Raw genomic sequence first — 9,745 nt, forward strand, 5'->3', positions numbered from 1 at the left:
TTTGAAAAAGGGAAACCTCCAAGAGCTGAGGAAGGTTTCTGAAAGAAAAAGACATTACAGTTGAGTATCAAAGGACTCCTGGGATTGGCCATATTCGGGGGATATGGGGAGAGATAAGCAATAAGAAATCTGAAGAATTCACACAATTTGATGATAGAAAGGATGGAAATACAGGTAAATTTTTAAAACATTAAACAGCAAGGTAGGATATAGGTAGGTGGAGTCTATGCAAGTCTCCCAAAAGCCTTTCAACTTTTCTCTAAGAGCAACATGAAGTTTTCCTAACATGGCAAGAGTTAGGAAAAGTGATTTTGAAAAGAACACTTACTCCATGAGCTTTGATGCAGGGTGACAAAAGACTCTAAAAGTTTTATCTCGGAGTGAGAGCAGTAGCACAGCAGGGAGGGCACCTGTCTTGCACATGGCTGACCAGGGTTCGAAGCCCGCCATCCAGTATCATTCCCCAAGCACTGCCAGTACTAATTCCAAGGGCAGAGCCAGGAGTAACCTTTGAGCATCGCTGGGTATGACCCAAAAAGAAAAAGAAAAGACTTTATCTCAAGAATTTTCTTTGATTTTTGTTTGGGGATCACACCAAAATGTGCATAGGGCTTATTCCTGCTGTGTTCAGGGGTCTCTTTTTCTGTGCTGGAAATTGAACCAGAGTTGGCCACATGAAAGTGTTTTAACCCTTGTACTGTCTCCCTGGCTCCATGTAGCACTGTAACACTGTCATCCCATTGTTCATCGATTTGCTTGAGCGGGCATCAGTAATGTCTCCATTCTGAGACTTGTTGTTACTGTTTTTTGCATATCGAATATGCCACAGGAAGCTTGTCAGACTCTGCCATGTGGGCAAGATACTATCAGTAGCTTGCTGGGCTCTCCTAGAGGGGCAGAGGAATGGAACCCAGGTCGGCCTCGTGCAAGGCGAATGCGCTACCCTCTGTGCTATCACTCCAGCCCGGATATAAATGTATTTATAAATGTATTAATAAATGTAAATAATATATGAATAATGTAAAATAACTAGTAAATATAAATATAATAAATATAAATCAAGTTTCTTCATTTAAGTCTAAAATATAAATATAATAAATATAAATCAAGTTTCTTCATTTAAGACTTTATTTGATTATCATATATAGTTATTAGATGTTTTAAGATATGCAAAGCAATACATTATCTTCGGTTATATTCATAGAATTAAAAACAAACAAGTATTAATAGAAATGATATCCACCATCTTGAGGGAAAAGAAAAAGGTAAAAGGAAGAAAGAAGAAAAGAAACATAGTTTTATTTGTTGCTGTTTTTCTTTCTTTAAATTTTCTTTGAAAATTTAACAGAATAAAATCTGTTAAAATATATTGTTTTATTCCACTGGTTAAGGTATTGGTTTTGGAACATTTTACTCCTGATTGTACAACGATGAATAATTTTGTAATCTAGTTCACTGTGAGTCAATAAAAAGTATATTATCCAACTCTGTAAAAAATGCCAAGTTGCAATTTTCTAGCACAGCGGGTAGGGCATCTGCCTTGCATGCGGCCGATCCAGGTTCGATTCCTCCGTCCCTCTCAGAGATCCCGGCAAGCTACCGAGAGTATCCCACCCGCACAGCAGAGCCTGGCAAGCTACCCGTAGCGTATTCAATAGGCCAAAAACAGTAACAATAAGTCTCACAATGGAGACATTACCGGTGCCCAGTCAAGCAAATCAATGAAAAATGGGACAACAGTGCTACAGTGCTACTCTAATACCTAACTCCCTCTGTCTATACAGTGGACATGATCAGATTGCTTTCATCACAGTGTTTTGATTGTGATATTCTTTTTTTTAATTTTTATTTTATCACCATGTGGAAAGTTACAAAGTTTTCAGGTTTATGTCTCAGTTATACAATATTCAAACACCATCCCTTCACCAGTGCCCATATTCCACCACCAAAATCCCCAGTATACCCCCCGCCCCCGCCCCCCACCCCCAACTGTATAACTGATGAATTTCATTTTATTTTCTCTTTACCTTGATTACAATCCATATTGCAAAACAAAACTCACTATTGTTGTTGGAGTTTCCCTCCAAGAATGAAAGCCCTACTAAGGAAGCATTTGATAATTGGTTTTCCATTAAAAGATTGTATGTTTTCGGTTTTTAGAAAAGGCCGTGCGGTCGCTAATGCGACCGCGCGGTTCGGATGTGTTCCAGTCTCGCAACCCGGAGCCGTGTTAGTTGCTGCTCAGTGTCGCCAGGGCTCCATCTGGAGAAGGTGTATTGGCTGTACCTCCTCCGTCTGGATCCCCGGTGTCGCTGGCCCGGTTTCGGGACCGGAGCATTTCTCCAGTCGCATTGCTCACCAGACTGCCTGGCCTCTTCTCTCGATTGTGAGATTCTATGTACATAAGTTTGATTTTTAATGAATCCTCAGTTAAGTGACGTCATAATAACAAGGGCATGGATATACTGCCACTGATCAGCACTAAGCACTAGAATACTTGGGGAATCAGTGTGGACCAGAAAGGAAGCAGGCTTAAAGGTTGGCCAAAATGGAGAATGAGGGCTCATGGGCAGCAGAAAATTCAGTGTCAACAGAATAATGAAAAAAAGAAAGTGTAACAAAAGAAGAAACAAGTACGTAATCAAAAGATTGCTGCCAAATCTGCCCTAATATATACCTACACCATCTGCAGAATACAAATGCCAGACTTCAAGACTTTTAAACAGCACCTTGAAATCCAGCATCCTAAGGCTCCACTTTCTCCAGAACAGGTTGATATTTTTGCATAATGTGGTCTACAGATGAATTTATGGCTCTTTGGACTGTCTCAGATCATTGGTAACAGACTTGTAGCAGCTTTTTTTTTAAACAACTGTAGATCAACAAAGATAAGGGTAGGTACCACCCGGACCTTCATTTTTTAACTTATTGCAAAGACAATTTTTATGTTGATGTAATGTTAACTCTGATAAAAACATGACAAGTAGTTCATCCTGGCAATAAAAAAGCTTTTTCAGTGGCAATTATATTGATGTTCAGATTGTGTAAAATAATTCATCTAATAAAATAGCACTTTGAGTTTACAACATCTCAGGAAAAAAAGAACAATGGCAGTAATAATAATAGTTATTAGTATTGCTTTGTGCAATTGTGTCAGTAGAAAATATCTATCAAATATATTTTGACAGCTAATAGTCATATTATATTGTCATATTATAATGGAGATATTTCTAGGTGTCCATCAAATGTATTAATAGAAGTCTTAGTTTGAACTTTAAAATGGTAAGGTTTTGTAGGGACTGGCTAACAATAATTCTATGCTCTTAACTATTTTCCTTCCATAATAATAATGCATTTTATTAATAATAAAAAGTAGAAACAAATACAATGATTATGTTTTAATTATTTAATATATAAGGGTAAAATTATTGACATTTTTTTTCTTTTGGAGTATTCTACCTCTGAAAGAATCAAATGGCCTCCATCTGAAAATTACTTTTTTACTTTTTTAAAATATGATGGGGTGGAGCAAAAACTAAAAGGACTGAGTATCCGCTTTGTATGTGAAAGATCTGGGGTTTGATTCCCGCCCCCCACACACACACACATGATTCTCCTAGCAATATTAGGTGTGACTATTGAGCATTGAACTAAGAGTGTCATTTTTTTTATTTTGTTCTTTAATTAGTGAATCACCATGAGGGTACAGATACAGATTCACACATTTTAGAACTTGTTTTTCCCTCATACAATGTTCACAAACACATTCCTCCACCAGTGCCCATTCTCCACCACCAATAAACCCAGTATCTCTCCCCCCCATTCCATCTCCCCCCCACCCCACCCTGCCTCTGTGGCAGGGTATTGCCTTTTGATCTCTCTCTCTCCAATTGGGGGTTGTGGTTTGAGTGGCCATTGTGTTCAGTCTCTAGTCTACTTTCTGCACGCATCTCCCTTCCCAGGCGGGATCTCCAACCATATTTTATTTGGTGTTCCCTTCTCTATCTGAGCTGCCTTTTTTCCCCAGCAAGTGAGACCAGCTTCCAAGCCATGGAGCCAACCTACTGCTACTTATTGATACTCTTACTCTTGAGCATCACTGGGTGTGACTTCAAACACCAAAATACAATGATAGATAAGTGGACCAGAAAGATGTGGTATATTGGGGCTGGAGCAATAGCACAGAGGGTAGGGCACTTGCCTTACACGCGGCCGACCCGGATTCGATTCCCAGCATCCCATATGGTCCCCTGAGCACTGCCAGGAGTAATTCCTGAGTTCATGAGCCAGGAGTAACCCCTGTGCAACGCTGGGTGTGACCCAAAAACAAAGAGAAAAGAAAGGAAAAAAAAGATGTGGTATATATACACAAGGAAATTCTATGCAGCTACAAGAAATGTTGAAATCATGCAATTAGCTGCAACATGAATGGAACTTAAAGATAGCATGTTAAATTAAGTAAGCCAGAAAAAGGACAAACACAGGATGATCTCATGGATATGTTTTATAGAATAATTGGACAAGGGAATGCAATGTTTTACAGGAGAGTTGACTAGATCACCCTTGACCCCAGAGTATAAGAATAAGGAACAGAGAAGGAAAGAAATCAAGCGGCAGGGAGCAGGTTTCAAGAAGCAACAAGGGTGTGGGGAAGGGCTAAAGGGGATTTGGGTACTTCAGCAGTATAAAGGAGTGATAGCGCTAAATATCCAAACCGCAGTCAACAATACTGAAAATAGGAGATATAAACTTCAACATCCAAACTTAAAAATGTGCCTGTCAATGTGACAGGCAGGGATGGGATTGGGGTTGAATTGGGGAGGAACCTGGGAACACTTTTAGAGGTAAATTGACACAGGTGGTGGATTGATGCTGGAACATTGTATGTCTTAAAGTCAACTATTAATCATAGCACTTTAATAAAATAAGAAAATTAAGAAGCATGCATATATGAAAAATCCCTTATGAAAACAGCTTATATTTTTTCCTTTTGGGTCAAACTGGCAATGTATAAGGGTTACTCCTAGTGTATGCACTCAGGAATTACTCCTGGCAGTGCTCAGGGGACCCTATGTGATGCTGGGAATCAAACCCGGGTTGGCTGTGTGCAAAGCAAATGCCCTACCCGCTGTGCTATCACTCCAGCCCCGAAAACAGCTTATTTAACAGCAAACCTGTACTCCTATTACCAACTGCTTTTACAGATAAGATGTTGTCAAAAACAATGGTGGTTCATCTCACTTTGTCTAACTGATTCTGAAACATTTTACACCACTTGCTCCATAGTGTTAGCACACAAATGTCATGCATATTTATGAACCCAAATGTACTCCAGTGGAAATTAGATTTTTGAATACAACATTTAGGTCACATGACATAAAATATAGGGTATTGACTGTAAGTGTACAAGTAATTCATAAGTAATTATTAAACAATAAGTGGTTAATATTAACAGCCAACATTAATATTGTGAAATTCCATGTTACTCAGAAAATAATTTTCATAAAACTCAGAATATTCACTCTTTTTTATATCTTCTTCACTTAACTTGAAATCAGGGTGGAGCAATAGCACAGTGGGTAGGGTGTTTGCCCTGCACATGGCCGACCTCCCCGGGTTTGATTCCTGTCCCTCTTGGAGAGCCTGGCAATTTACCGAGAGTATCTCCCCCACATGGCAGAGCCTGGCAAGCTCCCCATGGCATATTCGATATGCCAAAAACAGTAACAACAAGTCTCACAATGGAGACGTTACTGGTGCCCACTCGAGCAAATTGATGAACAACAGGACAACAGTGCTATAGTGCTATAGTGCTAACTTGAAACTATCTTTGGTTTCCCCCACTGACCCTTGAAGAAAATAATGCCCACTCAGTGTTTCAGATTTATAACATTCCGTAGTAAGCCTTATGGGAGATTAGTATCATAAGATTAATAAGCAAATTTTGAAATGAATTCATTATTTTCCTCTTAAGGGCTTCAAATAATCCACTACTCTAAAGCTTCCTAACTGCCAGGAACTTTCTGGTTGCTGGCTGACTAAAATCACACTCTGTTTCTTCCTTTCAAAGCTAGGAAGTGCTTCTGAACCCCCTCCCTCTCTGCTAGAACAGACCTCAAGAATAATCCATGTGGATTCAGGGAAATTTTGTCAAGCTATTTCCTAGCTATTCTTTCCTTTCTATCCCAGTGATTCTCCAGGCATGTATATAGGTGTCTTAGGCCTTGATACCAAGCAAATGGACTCTAGGCAAGCCATATTTGGGAAGGCAATATATTGAAAGCGCTCGTAGGAGACTGAAGGCCCGTCAGTGCAGGATGGGTCGCTGGTCATTGCGCAAATTACTTCTATGGGCAGTTAGGCCTCACTCCCACTGGAGACTACTGCAGGTGGTCTAGATCCTAGCTCCTTAAATTGTGGGTTGCAACCCCATACAGGGTCGTGTAACTCAGGGAATGAGGTATTTCTCATTTCTTAAACCTTTTCTACATGCATAGACATTTCACCTGAAGAATAACAGCACACTGCCGAGTGCTGCCAAAAACACCTCAAATTCATTATGCAATTACTTAAGGTTTGCTCCTTGTGCATTTAGAACCCTATAATTGCTACATTTTTTTGCAACCCTTCACCTATTCAATTATGTGACACATTCAATTATGTGTGTCACAGGGTTGTGACCCATAGTTTATGATTTTAGACTCTAGAACAGTGTTTCCAAGATGAGCAATACCACCCTGCTCAGGGGTGCTTCGACGATCCAGAGGTGCAGTAGTAACCTCAGGTACAATTATAGGAGAGATCATTGAATCTCTTTTTTTCTGAAAAAGTGGTCAGAGGCTCACTAAGTCAATTATGGTCGGAGGGCTGGCTCAGGATGGTAGATGCATGCTGAAAGTAGATTATGGACCAAACATGATGGTCACTTAGTACCTGTATTGCAAACCATAACACCCAAAAGGAGAGAGAAAGTAAGAGGGAATGCACCTGCCACAGAGTCTGGGAGTGGGAAAAGGTGGGGGTGGTGGGAGAGATACTGGGAACATTGGTGGTGGAGAATGGGCACCGGTGGGGGGGTGGGCACTTGATCATTGTATGACTGAAACATAATCACGGAAGTTTGTAAGTCTGTGACTGTATTTCATGGTGATTCATTAAAAAATCAATAAAAATTAAAATGAGGAATAAATAAATAAGGTGGTCACCAAGTAAATAAGGGAACCTGAAATCTAAAACGTGTCTTAGAACTGTCTCACGAGCAGGCCAAGGAAACTAGCACTTACTTGTTAATCCTATGAGCCAATGATTGAGGTAGTCCTAGAAGCTTAATTTCCTGTCACGCCTGGCCTTTCCAGCATACACTGAAAAAAATTGTTTCTAGAACCAGATGAAGCCTCCACTCTTGGCCTCTAGGAGAGTGTGTTAGAAAGCTTTCAGGGTGTGAATTGTTTTCCCAGTGTCATGAACTTAAAATGGCACAAATGAATTCTTTGATAATTTTGGAGATCATAACTTTGAAATTTGTTAGCAGGGCTGCATTTCTCTTTGTGAATTCTGGAGAAGAACCCATTTTCCTGTCTTTTAAGCTTCTAGACTCCATCTGGATTCTTCGACTCAACTTCTTCTTCAAAGCCAAGAGCATTCAACTCAGTCCTGTCCTCTGATTGTGACTCTCCTTACAGGCTGCCTCATAAAGCCCCCTGTGATGGAACTGGACACAGGGAGATAATGCAGAGTCATCTCCTCCTCTGAAAGTACTTTAGTCCAGTCATGTGAACTTCTCCATGTAAAGTAATAGATTCACAGTTTCTGAGAGTGTGGTCGTGGACATCTTGGACCACCAATTTTATATACATACTGCAAGTGTTATGAGAATGTTGAAAGCTCAGGGAATATGTGGGGCACTGACAGTATTTTGTTCCACACAAAGGTCTTTGAAAGAACCGTGTAAAATAAATGTGTCCAATTAGTCTTAAGATGCTTCATTGAATGGAAAAGTACTGCATGCATAAATAACTTACTTTTATCCAGCTAATAAAGACTGACATCCTTTGTTGAAAAATTCTAGTGCATATAATATCAAGGGGGACATCTAGTTGTTATTTTAGCATTAGAGTTAACATGTTTTGAGGCTCAGGATCACAGAGGAAAATAGAATGGATGAATTTCAATTTCTTGTCAGTTTCACAGGGGAACAAAAAGTCTCAAGACAATCAGGTCTTATTTTAGGGGCCCATATAATTTCAACAAGTTCCATCAAAAGCAAAAAAAGACGATGTGTTTTCCTGGGGTACATTGCTGTTCTGTTTATGAAAACAAAAGCAGCAAGGGTCCACACAGGTGTTGGGAATAATAGGGAGAGGAAAATCAGAGTTAAGACTCTTCCTGCCATGATGGGCTTCTGTAAAAGGAACCAAAAGCTTCAATATCAAGAAAATGTTACTGTAACTGCCAAAAGTGAGTATGAAAAATGAAAGTGGAGGCAAAGAAATCCTGCAAAAGTCTTAAGCTAAGTATTCAGGATAGCTATATCCCTTTACTGTTTTCTCTCTCTTTTTCTCTCTCTGTCTCTCCATCTCACACACACAATTTCCATCCTTTGTTATTCCAGAATGATTTGATTTACTAAGTAATTTACTTCTAGAATAATTTATTGTGTACCTCATATAACTGCAGGGCTTATGTTGGATGAGTAAATTCAGAAGTAAATAAGAATCAGGCTCTTTACAGGAATTCATCAGTGCAGATTGAGCAGACAGAGGTAACTAAGCAATTTCATTACAGTGTGATGCTTTCTACTGGTGGGGGATTTAAATTTTTCCCCAATCCTTTACTCAGCTGAAGACACATTTTATACCTTCATCCTCACCAAATCCACTTCAAGGTACGTCTTTGGTCATTTGGTTTTGATTTGACCTAAATCAAATTTAAAGGAAGTCATTTTTTAGAAAATAGAATATGAGATTGAAGTTGGTTTCTCTACTTGCCTTAGCTTGTACTTTTTAATTTTGGCACACTGCTAGGAGAACATGTCCACAGAGATATTGGTTCTTCATTCTGGGCCCCTGAATGAGCCATATTGGCATCATCACATGCCCAGGTAAACCTGGTTCATGGAAAGTGAAAGCCATGCCCAATACAACTGGATTCAACCTAGAGTCTGATTTCTGGAGCCTAGAATCCAGAACTTGGGTGCCTGTGTATCAACCTGGCCCAATTTAGATATGCCCAAGGCACAGAACACTAAAATAAATGTATGAGCCTGAAAGTCACTTAACTTTTTTTTTTTTGCTTTTTGGGTCACACCCGGCGATGCACAGGGGTTACTCCTGGCTTTGCACTCAGGAATTACTCCTGGCAGTGCTCAGGGGACCATATGGGATGCTGGGAATCAAACTCGGGTCGGCCGCATGCAAGCCCTACCCGCTGTGCTATCACTCCAGCCCCTGAAAGTCACTTAACTTTTGAGGTAGTCTACTGTGAGACATTAGTATAGAAATAGCTGACAGAGACACTATTTTAGAAGCTGTGGAAGAAGGGAAGTCTAGTAATATTGAGTCAGTGAAGTTGCTGTGAAGAAAGTCAAAGAGTCACAGTAATATAATAGCAAATAAGTTGTTTTTCTATGGTAATACACTCTTTTCTTTAATGAACAGAAGGCTAATAACCAAATCTCCCCAAGTACCAGATATCATTGGCAAGAAGGAATCACCCTTCTTGGGCTCCCACCCTATGCCACCATCGA

General features: G+C 39.8%; 1 pseudogene; it reads left to right on the forward strand.

The window, feature by feature from the left end:
* Positions 1-2,555: 2,555 nt before the first annotated feature.
* Positions 2,556-2,789, forward strand: LOC129399639 (zinc finger protein 706-like; annotated as a pseudogene).
* Positions 2,790-9,745: the final 6,956 nt, after the last annotated feature.

The sequence above is a fragment of the Sorex araneus genome, chromosome X (assembly GCF_027595985.1).
Source record: "Sorex araneus isolate mSorAra2 chromosome X, mSorAra2.pri, whole genome shotgun sequence".
In the NCBI taxonomy this organism is placed as follows: Eukaryota; Metazoa; Chordata; class Mammalia; order Eulipotyphla; family Soricidae; genus Sorex; species Sorex araneus.